This window comes from Podarcis cretensis, assembly GCF_951804945.1.
Source record: "Podarcis cretensis genome assembly, chromosome: 11".
NCBI classification, from domain to species: Eukaryota; Metazoa; Chordata; class Lepidosauria; order Squamata; family Lacertidae; genus Podarcis; species Podarcis cretensis.
Genome location: NC_137180.1, coordinates 46460307 through 46475351, shown reverse-complemented (window position 1 = coordinate 46475351; position 15045 = coordinate 46460307).

The following is a 15045-nucleotide window of genomic DNA, read 5'->3' as shown; positions in this document are numbered from 1 at the left end:
GAATTGTAGAGTTGGAAGGCACCCTGATTGTCTTCTAGTTCAACCCCCTGCAATGAAGGAATCTCAACTAGCACATCCATGACAGCTGGCCATTCAACCTCTGCCTAAAAAAACTCCAATGAAAGAGAGTACACCACCTTCCGAAGGAGACTGTTCCACTGTCAAATAGCTCTTACTGTCAGAAAATCATTCTTGTTTAGTCAAAATCTCCTTTCTTGTAACTTGATTTGGGTCCTACACTCTGCAGCAACAGAAAACGAGCTTGCTCCATCTCCCATGTGACAGCCCTTAAGATATTTGAAGATGACTATCCTATCTCCTCTCAGTCTTCTTTCACCCAGGCTAAACATACCCAATTCCCTCAACTGTCCCTCCTAAGGCTTGGTTTCCCTCCTCTGCACATGTTCCAGATTGTTAATATCCTTCTTAAACTGTGGCATCCAGAACGGGACATAGTACTCCAGGTGTGGACCCTTGATCATCTTGGTTTCCATCCTCTGCACACATTCCAGCTTGTCAACATCCTTCTTAAATTATGTTTTATAGGTGACTGTACGACATGCTGCTGAAATCACAATAGCTTCGCTCCTCCCTGCTACGCCATGGTTTGGAATAGTGTTGTTTCTGAATGTAGCCTTGCGGTTTGTTTCCTTCCAAATGAACTATGAGCTGTGTCCACGCTTTGTTCTTGGCTTACTGCTTGAGATTTCTTTGGGGAAGACAAACCATGAACCCAGGATCAGACATAACAAGACCATGGCCTAGATCCTGGCAGCACTGCAGTACCCAGAGTTGGGGGGGGGGGGGCAAAGTGCATGTGCCTTCATTTCTCAACCATAGTTTAGTTTAAGTGGTTTAGAGTAGCCTGTGAATGTGGAATTTTGGAATAATTTTCAAATGTGCCTTATTTTCAAACCCAACAGAATTCAGAGTATGGTACAACCACTTTCACATTCTGCCCCAGCGAAAAGCACAAAGGTGCTTTTTAAAATGGAGTCTCAAAATAGAAGATTGGAAGAAAGATACATTTCTTAACATTGCAAAGGTTTCCCCAGATAAGCCCTTGAGCCAATAAAGATTTATGCCAGTGTGATATAGATAAGGTGGATAATCCCAGATGGTCCTCTTTGATAGCTGCATTTGCTAGACATAAAATAGGACAATGTTCAGACAATTCATCAGGGCAAGTATTAATCTTAATTTCTTATCATTCTGGAGGACGTGCAATGAGTAACTCTTCATGAAATACAGAGGTTAAAACTGGCTAGTTAACAGCTGACTCACCAAGATGAGTTTAGCCTATCAATCATGTACAGCAGCCCAATAAACCTTTCCCCACCACCACCACTTGAGGGGAAAAAACACTGATTGTCAAGCACCTCCTAGAATGGTTGAAGGGTTACAGTTGGTTTGGTGGGCCACAAGTTGTTTTCAGAAACAGTTCCAAGTCCATATCTGAATTTACTAGCTTCCTTTGCTGACTTAAGGGACGCAGGTGGCGCTGTGGGTTAAAGCCTCAGCGCCTAGGGCTTGCCGATCGAAAGGTCGGTGGTTCGAATCCCTGCGGCGGGGTGCGCTCCCGCTGCTCGGTCCCAGCGCCTGCCAACCTAGCAGTTCGAAAGCACCTCCGGGTGCAAGTAGATAAATAGGGACCGCTTACCAGCGGGAAGGTAAACGGTGTTTCCGTGTGCGGCTCTGACTCGCCAGAGCAGCGATGTCACGCTGGCCACGTGACCCGGAAGTGTCTCCGGACAGCGCTGGCCCCTGGCCTCTTAAGTGAGATGGGCGCACAACCCCAGAGTCTGTCAAGACTGGCCCGTACGGGCAGGGGTACCTTTACCTTTACCTTTGCTGACTTGAGATTCTGAGAAGTCTGACTCTGAGGAATATCACATGATATTCTGAATCTCACAGACTTTGCCCCAAGCAAAGTTCTGTCTTATGCTTTCAGTGTCTGAAACTATCTTACCCACTCTCTTCTCCTTTTGTGGGTACTTCCAAACAAGGCCTTAATTTGGAAATGTGGCAACAGAGGTTTACTTCTTGTTGCTGTTGTTGTTGTTGTTGTTTTTGTTTTTGTTGTTTTGTTTGTACCCCAACATCTGACAGAGCTGCCCCAGCCACTCTGGGCAGCTTCCAGCATATACAAAAGCATGAAACATTAAAAAAGCCTTCCCTATAGAGGGCTGCCTTCAGATATCTTCCAAAGGTTGTATAGTTACTTATTCCCTTAATAGCTGATGGGAGGGCATTCCACTTCCCTTAACACACACAAACTGTTTTGGCATACGGGATGGATAGGAATAGGTTTGACACACAACAGCTCCAAATTGACTTGAATTACACAACCTGAATTTGCCAGGATGTGATTGAAAATAGTCACCTGAAAATAGTGACCAGCACCATTGTCTTCTAGATGGTAAGCCTGAGGGCAGGGTCAGTCTTCTTGATGGTTCTAAGCCAACTCAAGTGTGTGTGTGTAAAAATGCTTCAAATAAACAAATGAATCGGGCAGTAAAGGCTGCAATCCTTTGCACACATTTGGAAACAAGTCCTACTGAAGAAATCAACATACAACAGGAAAGGTAATAAAGGAAAATTCATAGCCCCCAATATCACCTGCCAGAGCGAGTCTGATCTAGTAGAAGACTGGTTCCTTTACAGATCACTGAGCATGGGAAAAATATAACAGGTCATTTTTTTCCCTCTGAGAGGTAAAGGAGCAGGTGACCTAAAATGGCATTTGCCAGACCAAGACCTTGTTAATAATTTATTTCCAAGGGATAGTGTGCCTGGATCCACAACCAAAGAATGTGAAAAGGAAGCACAGAGAGAAATGGTGCAGGTATGCATTCTCCCTCTTTCCCCATCCTCACCATTACAGATAAGCTAGCAAAACACCTGAGCAAAGTGCAGGTAGATGTTCACATTTATAAGTCACAGAGCACAAGTTTTGCATGCGGAAGGTTTGAGGTTCAATCCCTGGCATCTGCAGGTAAGGCTTGGAAAAACCGGAGAGCTGCAGCTCATAAGTGTAGGCCAGTGATGAGGAACCTGTGTTGAGATTTCCATTCCACCTTAAGCAGCAGACGTGTGGAACTGTTGCGTCACATGTCTGTTTACATTCTAGCACAGCTTGCTGGGTACTTCCATTGTGTATAGCTTTTGCTTTTCCTGTTCTCTCTGAGAAGACGAGAGAGAGAGACGACATGTTTCTTTGTCCTGATTTATGATTAATAAATCTGTAGTTGTAGTATGCTTCCACAAGCCTCACACCTATTCTGTTGATAGTGTGCCCTGGCTTTGAAGCCCGGGTTGCTGATTTACGTCAGGGCAGAGGCTGTTGGGCTACGCAGTGGGACTGCTGTAAGGGGACAGCTCGGCTGGGGCTAGCCAGCTGGCCTCCCAGCCCTCTGCATGTCAACAACCTGTGGCCCTCCAGATATGTTGGGCTACAGCTTCCATCATCCCTCACTGGCTGGGGCTGATGGATAATGAAGGCCAGCATTATCTGGAGGTCCACAAATTCATGGAGGATAAGGCTGTCGGTGGTTATTAACCACAATGGCTATGTTCCATCTTCACTGTTGGATGTAGTGTAAGTCTGCTTTCAGGCTTCCCACAGGTATCAGATTGGCCACCATGATGTAGACAGTACTGAGTACATTTTATTGCATCACTCATTATTTGTTCATTTGATGGACATCAAGAATCTTACCTGTGAGACACATTACATGTTTGCACAATCAATCAATCAATCAAACCTTTATTGCATTAGCATACAGCCATAGCAGGATAAAAAAAATAAAATAAAATAAAAAAATGCTAGAGACAAACAACCAAACAAAATTCAAAGCGATATTACTGCGAATGTATATAAAGCATATAATGGCCCCAAAATAGGCTCGGGACATTAGGTTAAAAAGGTAATAAAAGAATTAAGACAGGTCCAGGTCTAGGACACACTACCCCGTCAGAGTAGCCCTGAGTTTCAAGGCCTGCACTATAAAGATTGCCACCCCACGTGTAACTTGGGGATTTGCGTCCACAAGAAGCGATTTCAAACAGTCTTCCTTAGATGTGATGGTGGACGGGATCAAGAGGAGGAGCTTAGTTCTTATTAGCTCATTAATAGGGCAGTAGAAAAAGAAATGTATGAAGTCCTCTACTTCATTCATTGTGCATGGACATAGACGCTGAGTAATAGGGGTCTTAGAGTAAATCCCCTGCAGGAAGGCCGTGGGTATAGAATGGAAACGGGCCATGGTAAATGCTCTTCTCAAATTGGGCTCCGTCAGGTCTATCAAGTAGTTGGCAAGTGATCTTACCACTTTCACTTTAGGGAGCCACATGGAGAGGCGAGCTGTGGTGGACTGTGCCCGGTCCATGGCCTCGTCTCTAGTAAGAATCCAGGCCCGGATTTTATGTTGATCCCAAGCTGACAGCGTGTCCAGATCTGGGAGGGAGTAGCGTGCAGTAATAGTCTCCATGGCCTTGGACCATTTATTGCTATGAGAACTAGTTAAAAAGGCTTGCCTGGCTAAAAGGGAACCTGGGGCTTTAATTAATTTACAATAAAAACTAATAATTCTAATGTGGGCTCTCGCAACAATGGAGGGGAGGCCCAGTTCTGTTCTTAACTGTGCAGCAACTGAGCCCTTGGGGAGACCCAGTACCTTTCGTGCAAAGGAGTTTTGTAGAATCTCGAGCCGTTGTAGGGTTTTTAAATTCCACCCCCAGATTTCAACCCCATACAGTAGCATCGGGAGGACTTTGCTGATAAATGCTTTTCTGATTGGTGGAACCAACTGGCCGCCTTTTGCATAGAAGAATTTCTCCAAAGCTTTGATGGTTCTATGGGCAGCCAGGATGGACATATTTAGGTGAGCTGTCCAGCTAAGCCCATACTGAAAAGTGATACCCAAATACTTGAATGCTGAACAATATTCAATAGAGTGGCCCTCAAAATTCCAAAATGGCTTCCGAGTTTTCGTGCCAAAAGTAAGAATTTTGGTTTTGGCGAAATTGATTTTGAGGGAGTTGGTATCACAATATGTCATGAACCCTCTGAGCATGTTGTTTAAGCCCTGCTTGGTTAAAGACAGTATCACCATGTCGTCCGCGTAGAGTAATATGGGGATCTTGAGCTGTTGTAAAGAGGGCTCAATATTCAGTGTGAGCAATTACCTACTAATACCCAACGAAAGGAGGCAGGTGTATGTTAAATGTTAGGAAGGATAACTGCTTAACTGACTGGACACCCACACGTCATCCCTCAGGAGTATGCAATTGCATTTCATTGAGACTTTTAAAACGTTACAATTTAGATGTTATATTTTCAGATCAGCCACAAGGACAGAAAGGACAAAATATACATTAAAGATGGTGAGGGATGAAGCTGATTTCTTTGCCTCCAAAGGCATTTGCAGAGGAGAATTGGCTTTAAGAAGCACCCCCACACACACACACACTGCACTTCCCACAACAACAACAAAAGCATGATTCCAGTATTGCAACAAGGTGATTTTATGTTATTTTTGAATTATTGTTTTTTTGTTTTCATAACTATAAAATGCAATAAATGTTACAAATCTAATACATCATTAGTTAAAAGTTCTGTCCATTGCAAATTCACATGTTTATCTTTTTAATCTTTTTCAGGCATTTCTAGATTGACCAAATATATTGGTCCTGTTTCAACACAAACAAGCAGTGAAAAGTACCAGATCAGGTGGCACTCCATCATTGTCCTTTTTTAAAGCTACATAATAAAATCAAACAGCCAGGTAATTTTAGTTGGTGGATCTTGGGGTGGGGGCACGGCAGGAGGGTGGAGAGCTTTAGATAGCTATGTACTTTAGTTATGAAGCACACAATTAACATTCCTTCACGTGCCTTCACTGTGTTAGAGAAAATTACCTAATAATAATAATAATAATAATTTTAAAAAATTGGGCAGTCCTGATTTTAAAAAGAAAAGAAATACTTTGAGACAGAGGTGCAGCTTGGACCCAACATTGGGGGATCTCAGCACCTGTGATGTCACACAAACACACAACACTGGGAGGAGGCCAAGCACCTAGCCCAGCACACCAAACCTGGTGGTGGGCTGGGCAAGAATAGACAAACGTGAGAAGGACCCTGCTGGATGAGGTCAAAGGTCCATCTAGTCAAGCGTTGCATTGACCAGATGCCTATGGGAAGTCCACAAACAGGATCTGACCTGCTTGCGACTCCCAGAAACTAGCATTCCTTAAGAAGCATATGGCCTCCAATGTTGTAAGGAGAACATCCCCATCATGGCTAGATACAATAGATGGACTTATCCCCCATAAATGTGTCTAATCCTCTTCTAAAGCCATCCAACCTGATGGCCATCGCTGCATCTTGTGGGGTGGGATTCCACATGCTATGTACTTGGAGTACTTTTGCCAGTCCTGAATCTTCTAATCTGCCCTTTCATTGGAAGCAGTGGAGGCTGCTCTGCTTGGGCAAATGGGACAGTGCCCCACCACCAACTTCAGTCTGCTCACCTGCCTGTCTTCTTAATTACAACCAGTCATGGAGGGGTCAGCTTCCTCCTCCTTGATAAGGTTGCCCTTATTGAACTCAACAGGGAAAAGGAAGAGGAAGTGAAAGCTAGAATTGGTTAGGTGTGCCTGTGATTGGCTCTGACTCTTGTTGGTCTCCCTACCTTCTGCCCTGCCAGTCTCAATGGTCCCCAGCCACCATGGGGTGGATGGTCCCAACCAAGTTCTCATATACTCATATACCTCCCAACTCCTTCCCCAAGCCCCGTAAGTGCTTGCTGGCTTTGGGAAGGAGGCAGGAGGGCTCCAGGAGCCCATCATAGTCTTGTGCTTCCTTCACAAAGGCCGGCAACTGCTCCTTCACAATGCTGCTGCTGCTGCTGCTGCTACAAGAGCTGCTTCTGTGAGCCTCATCCACTGCTGGTGTGAAACTGGGGCACCTTGGAACGAAGGCAGAGCCCGGGGTGCCTTCAAGGAAAGTGTTGCTGTCCTGGTTAAATCAGGGCACTTGGGAGGTATGAGTTCTAGTGATGGGAATCCATGTGCAGAAGGCAACCCTTTGGATCGGGCCCATTTTTTTTAATCCCATCCGGTGTTCCTCACCCGATGTGATCAAAACAATGCAACCCCCCAGCATGTCACAAAGCAAAACAGCTGTCTTTAATTAATGCTAATTGCATGGTTGCTAAAGGTTTTGACAAGAAATCGCTGAAGAACATAACTGTGTGCTTTTTGAGCTAGTTTAAAGTTGCACTTCTCTGAACTTTTGCCAGTTGGAAGCAGAAAAACAGGATAAGGTTTCTGCTGACACTGCAGCCCAGAACCAGTGCCAAACTTCCTCTGAGCGCATAGAAGAATGAAGCAAAATGTATCTTAGATTTTATTTCATTATTTCACTTTGTTTTTTTTTTTTTTTATAAATATTTATTGAGATTTTTTTTTAAAATACAAAATGCAAAAATAATAAACAATATAACATGGATCATAACACATTTTTCAGAACTTCTTTGGACTCCCTCGCGTCTCCCACTCCCACTTACATCGTTATAAATTTTTTCCAGCAATTTATCATCTTGTTTATATTCTTAAATTTTATTCAGTTAATTTAATCTATTCTCCACAAATTTTATGTTTCCCTCAATCTCACTTATCGTCAAGTTCAATCTAATTCAGTGGTAGGCAATTATTTATGATCTAGCATCCTTCTTAGCATTCAACCAAATTACAATACTTTTGTAGATAAATCTTGAATTTCTTCCAGTCTTCTTCAACCCTCTCTTCTCCCAGGTCTCGGATTCTGCCAGTCATCTCGGCCAGTTGCATATAGTCCATCAGCTGCATCTGCCATTCTTCCAGTGTGGGTAGATCTTGAGTTTTCCAGCTCTTGGCAATGAGTATCCTTGCTGCCGTTGTTGCATACATAAAAAATGTTCGGTCCTTCTTTAACACCTTCTGGCCGACAATGCCCAGAAGGAAGGCCTCTGGTTTCTTAGTAAAGGTATACTTAAATACCTTTTTCAACTCATTATAAATCATTTCCCAGAAGGCCTTCACTCTAGGGCAAGTCCACCAGAGGTGAAAGAATGTTCCTTCATGTTCTTTACATTTCCAACATTTATTATCAGACAAATGGTATATTTTGGCAAGTTTAACTGGGGTCATGTACCATCTATATATCATTTTCATTACATTTTCCTTCAAAGCATTACATGCAGTGAAGTTCAGCCCAGTGGTCCACAACCTTTCCCAGTCCTCAAACATAATATTATGCCCAATATCCTGAGCCCACTTTATCATAACCGATTTAACCATTTCGTCTTGTGTATTCCATTTCAGCAGCAAGTTATACATTCTTGATAAAACCTTAGTTTTTGGCTCTAACAATTCTGTTTCCAACTTCGATTTCTCCACCTGGAACCCTAGCTTTTTGTCATTTTTAAAAACTTCTTTAATCTGAGCGTAATGTAACCAGTCTCGCACTTTATCCTTCATTTTCTCCAAACTCTGCAATTTCCAATTGTCTCCATCTTTTTCTAATATTTCCCAATATTTTGGCCAGTTGGCCTCCATATTGAGTCTTTTTCGGGCCTTAGCTTCCAGAGGTGAAAGCCACCTCGGAGTTTTATTTTCCAATAAGTCTTTGTATTTTGTCCAGACTTTAAAAACTGCTTTCCTGACAATATGGTTCTTAAAGACCTTATTAATCTTAACCTTATCGTACCATAGATATGCATGCCAACCAAAGGCATTATTAAACCCTTCCAAGTCCAATACGTCAGTGTCCTCAAGAAGTAGCCAGTCTTTTAGCCAGCAAAAGGCTGCGGCTTCATAATACAACTTTAGGTCTGGCAGGGCAAAGCCCCCTCTTTCTTTCGCATCAGTTAGTATCTTGAACTTAATTCTGGGCTTTTTGCCCTGCCAGACAAATCTAGATATATCTCTCTGCCACTTCCGGAAACACTCTGTCTTGTCCACAATCTGCAATGTTTGAAACAAAAACAACATCTTTGGCAATACATTCATCTTAACAGCAGCGATTCGGCCTAACAGAGAAAGCTTCAATTTTGTCCAACTATCCAAATCTCTCTTAATTTCGGACCAACATTTTTCGTAATTATCCTTAAATAGACTCAGATTTTTTGCTGTTATGTTTACCCCTAGGTACTTTACTTTTTTAACCACAGTTAGTTCCGTTTCTCTCTGAAACTGTTCCGACTCTACATCTGTCAGATTTTTCCCCAACACCTTAGTTTTCTGTTTATTTAGTTTAAATCCTGCCACCCGACCAAAATCTTGAATCAGTTGTAATACTCTTTTTGTACTAGATTCTGGCTCCTGCAGGGTCAAAACTAGGTCATCTGCAAAAGCTTTAAGTTTATATTGTTTCGCTCCGACCTGAATCCCTTCCACCAACCGGTCCCCTCTAATCATATTCAAGAGCACCTCCAGAACTGATATAAATAACAAAGGGGAAATCGGGCAGCCTTGTCGTGTTCCTTTTTCAATTTTAAACTCTTCAGTGACCACATTGTTTACTATCAATTTAGCCTTTTGTTCTGAATATATTGCATCAATCCCATTCTCAAAACCCCGACCCACTCCCATTTCTTTTAAATTTCCCTTCATAAATTTCCAAGAGATATTATCAAAGGCCTTCTCCGCATCTATAAAGATTAACACTGCTTTTGTATTTATATCAGTTTGCAAAAGTTCCAAAATGTCAATAATGTTCCTTGTATTAGCAAACATGTGTCTACCTGGGAGAAAGCCTGCCTGGTCTTTATGAATTACTTCATTTAGAACTTTTTTAAATCTACTTGCCAAAACATCTGCAAAGATTTTGTAATCCACATTTAAAAGGGAGATGGGACGGTAGTTCTTAAGTTGTGTCTTTTCAGCTTCCGATTTTGGTATCAATGTGATGAAAGCTTCCTTCCACGATTCCGGCGCCCTCCTCCCCTCCATAATTTCATTGCTAACCTCCATCAGTGGTTGAATCAAATGGTCTTTTAATATCTTATAATACTTGGAGGTTAGCCCGTCTCATTATTTCACTTTGTTTTCTTGAGAAGCAAGGATGGTCGGGGCAGAAGGGTCATCGGCTGTGTATTCAAGGCAGATAACATTTAAACCTGACACCAAAAGGAAAGGAAGCTCTCTTGTTCCGCAAGAAAAGTTCAGAAATCCCCAGTCACACAATACATCTATTGGGAGCAAACTTTCACAGATCAGCAAGCCAGCTTTTATAATATGATTGTAAGGATACTGAGTTGATTGGGGGGGGGGGAGAGGAAACTCCATAGGTGAAAAACAGCTCCTATTTGCTTGATCTATTTTTACCTCTATTAGGTGGACTCCTCTACGGGTGTCCAAAAATTTGCTTTAGGTTTCTGGAACTTGGTAGGTAGGGGAGGGAAATAAAGCTGTGTTTGTGGAGCAAGTCCAGAGATCAAGTCCTCCATCACAGTGAGTTGCTTTTCAGTTCAAAGAGCCCTTGTGGTGCAGCCATTATGTGGAGGATAGGAGAGCACATATTGACTTGAACCAGGGTCACAACGGAGAACAATACGCCTCTGCTTTAAATGATAATATTAGTGAACAAGTATATTCTGGCACAAACTTTCAGGAAATCTTACTCTCCCTGTATTAGACTGCAACCTCTACACATTTATTGTGGGATTTTTCCCCCTGAGCAGGCATGCAGGGGGTTGTGCTGTTAGTCTTTGAAGCACTACAAGGCACTGTGTCCTTTCCTTTAATAAATCTGATATAAAAAGACACTCTGTTCTTTTGATAGCTCTGTAGATGAGTCGCTGTCCTATCAAGCCAGACTATTAGTTAGCTAGCTCAGTGTTGTTGGCACTGGCTGGCAGCAGCTCTCCTGGATTTCAGACTAGAATCATGACATGGGAGTGGTGGGAGGCACCAGCTGGGGAACCCCCAAGGGAAGAAGACTCTGAGCTAGGGGATGGGTGGTGGGTTGAAGATGAGTGGTCAGAAGGAAAAGAGGGAGCAGAGTGGGAAGAGGTAGTGTTGGAAGCTGAAGAGGCAACCAGGTTTAGAGAGCAGGAAGAGGCTGGGGCAGAGCACAGTGCAGACTTGGAGGCAGGAGAGGAGGGGGGCCAGGAGACAGAGATGAGGCAGGTTGCTGAAGAATCCAGGGAGTCTCCCCCTCCTGCTGCGACCTGCTCGCCTCCACCTGGTCTCCCAGAACATGCAGAGAAATGAAGGAGGAGCAAAGAGAGGCAAGGCAATGGAGCCTTAGGCTGCTGGGGAATAAACTGGGGAAAGCGCCTTAGAGAGTGGTAGGAAGGCAGGGACCTTCAGTCCTTGCAACTGCCTGACTGGGGCAAGACCTACTGGGAAGGGTTGCTGCAACCAACTAGGACTGAACTGTTTTGTTTCTTTGAAAAAGAGTTCGCTGACATCGGGTGCTTTATTATTTTATTGCTGACCTGCGCCTGACACCAGCTCCTGACAAACCATTCCTAGCCCTAGGTGGAGATAGAGCATGAGACTTTCTGCAAGGAAAGCACACGCTCCATCACCGAGCTACATACACCCCTTTTAATTGCAGTGCATTATCGGAGCATATCTACACTAATAATTTATAACGTTAAAAATGCATTATTAAAATTTGACTCCAGCGGCTGCTGTAGAGCAGCGAGCCACTGGCAATGGAAAAAACTGCCATTAAGTGTTCGAAACGCTATTAAATACAATGTTCTATAAGATCAATGTAGATCCAGCCTTGCTCTTCTCTGCTTTGTGGCATTGTGCAGAATCATGCGATGCAAGATTGCATCCAGACTGTCACTGTTTTGTGGGATGGATTCAATCACATACAGACAATCATAAATTTGTGCAAGTATAGAAATTTCGTAATATTGTTAAAATAAACCTTAGTACTGTGAGAAACTAGTCTACCAACAATTTGTGGGTGCCAAGACCAGAGCGTGTTTCTTCAAGCAGGCTGTGGCATGCTGATGAAGCACCTATATTTAGAGTACAATGAGTGTTTCAAACCAGTAGTGGCTATTGAGCCCAGTTTGCTGTGAATGTTTTCCAAAAGGCTTTGGTTTCAGGTCAGTGAGGGTCAGGATAGTCTGAAAGCAACCTTGGCTGCCCATGTGAGATCAACATAATGGTACAACCATCAGAATGTATTAGGAAGAAGATCCGTATGTTTCTGGACAGTTCCTTGCCTGCCTCCACTCTCATTAAAATAATTAGACTCTTCAGTAGTGGAATTAATCCGTCATATGCTTCCCAGGATAAAAGGAAGTTGAGTAAATTAGAAGAAGAAAAAACACTTTTTTGCTGTGCTAGGAAATCCACTGTGGTAAAAGAGTAAACAAGGACTCTCAGATCACTGCGGGCAGTTAGGATCGGGGCTTCATAAACAAGGCTGGAATCAGTTCTTGCTAACCGTTGAACCTTGTAAACCAGGTTTTTCCAGACTTCTGAGTTCATTGGCCCCTTGATGAGCTTTTAAAATTGTCATGGAGCCCAACCCCAATTCTTAGAAATGCAAATGAAATAAAGTCAACATTTATTAATCATCCATCACCATTACTTGGTTGGCATCTGTCTGTCTTGGGGGACAATGGAAGAGTACACTTACGGGAGTGAAGTCAAACCACTGGAAGGTTACAGTGCCTGCTGTGGCTGAATACGAGAGAGACATGTTTTGTTGCAGCGGAGCAGATAAAGGCATCCTAGGAATCATAAAATGTAAAAAATAAGGAATACTATTATTGTATTGTGGAATCTTCTTATTAAATACAGAGGTTCCCCACTGACAAGGGAGGTGTACTCTGTATATGCCCATGACATTTATTTCTGAGGCTTATAGTTCCTAATTAAATGCTTTGCACTATATCCTCTATATACAAACTTATTTTCTGCCCCTAGGCTCATTTAAACCTCATTTCAACCCCTAGGTCTTTATTCACCCCTTGCAGTCTTATAGACCCAAAGGGGTCAATATGAATCACTATGGGAAAACCTGTTCTAAATGGAGAAAATCCAAATAAATGTGCTCTTCTTTCTTAAGTATACAGAGTAAATCAGGAGTGAGGAACCTTTCCAAATGCTGCTGTATTAAAACTCCCATCAGCCACAGCCAACGTTCCTGGCAACCTCATTTACCTGTTTTACGTTTAAAATGGCAAAAAGGGGCTATCAAAATATATTGGGATGAATGAAATCAAGTTGTATACTCTTGAGAGGTATGTAAAAAAGAAATGCATACCAAAGCACTTTCCAAGAGAAGAGCTTGAGCCACAGTAAAATATTCCAGGCACTCATTTTGCTGAAGTACACATTTCATCAAAACTACAAAACCAAGTTAAAGAGTGTTCCTGTTTCGCATAAGTTGTTCAGTGCCAAAGGACCTTGACCTAGAACAGGGAGGCTCACCCAGTGGTTGGAAAAGGCGATGTAAGTGAGTACATGAATCCAAGCACACTGAAAAGACAAACTGTTTTAGCCAAGGAGATACAAATTATTTCCTAGCCTGGAGATACATTTGCTTCTGTAAACAGTTTTGCAATCATTTGGCATATTTCCTAGGTTGAAAAGCTGATAGAAAAAAAAACCTTTTGAATATACTCAGATTTAATATATTCAGAGGAACCCTATTTTCCAGACTATCTGCTGCATAATGAATATTTGGTGGGTGTGGGGGATATATGTTAATAAATAGTAATGAAGGAGATTTCCCATTCTGCATTTTGGTAACTGAAAGACTTACATCTTAGGGATCCTTTTCACAGTATGGGAGAAACTTAAGAGTAGATCTGCGGGATCAGATCAAAGGCCTGTCTAGCTCAGCCTTCTGTTTCCCAAAGGAGCCAAACACAAAATGTATTTGGGACCCCTATGAACAAGACATGAGTACAACAGTCCTCTATGGTTATTGTTCACCAGAAATTGGTTTGAAAGCACGCCAGTGCAAGTAGATAAATAGGTACCACTCCGGTGGGAAGGTAAATGGCGTTTCTGTGCGCTGCTCTGGTTTCAGTGTTCCGTTGCGCCAGCAGCGGCTTAGTCATGCTGGTCACACGACCTGGAAAAACTGTCTGCAACAAACGCCAGCTTCCTCAGACTGTAAAGCGAGATGAGCGCCGCAACCCCAGAGTCGTCTGCGACTGGACTTAATTGTCAGGGGTCCTTTTCCTTTTTTAATACCCATTGTTTAGTCTTATCCCCTATGAATTTCTCTAACAATCCCCTTTCAAAGCTTTCTAACTTGGTAACCATCAAATCTTGAGGCAGGGAGTTCCATAGTTTAACTGTCCACAATATACACCAATAATGCAGAAACATCTAACTGTGCTTCCTTCATAAGGCACATTAACAGAGGAAGCTGTGTTATATATATCATTGGTTCACCTAGCTCAGTACTGTCCACACTTAACTCGCAGCGTCTCTCCCAGGTTCAGGAAGGTTTCAGTCCTTGCTCTACCTGGAGATGCCAGGGATTGAAAAGCAGGTGTTCTGCCACTGTGCTGTGGCTTGCTCCCAAAATGTGACCGTAAGGATGGTTGGCACCTGCAGCAAGGTACATAAGGATTCATCTCCCTCCCCACAAACCCCAACTTTCATTACTAGCCAGGTGAGGGAGGGTCACAGAGCAACTTCCTTGCTTATACTAATTGACCCATACTTAGGGGCCATTATGGCCCTTGCCTGGCTAATTCAACAATGGGCTCCTCCATTAGATTTTAACTCTTGCCGGATCCAGGAATTAGAAGGGACTCACACGTCATACAATGTAACCCACCCCCCTCAAATAACTATGCTTGGAACAGGTTACAGTGGTACCTTGGGTTACATATGCTTCAGGTTACAGACTCCGCTAACCCAGAAATAGTGCTTCAGGTTAAGAACTTTGCTTCAGGATGAGAACAGAAATCGTGCTCCGGCGGCGCGGCAGCAGCAGGAGCCCCATTAGCTAAAGTGATGCTTCAGGTTAAGTACAGTTTCAGGTTAACAACGGACCTCCAGAACG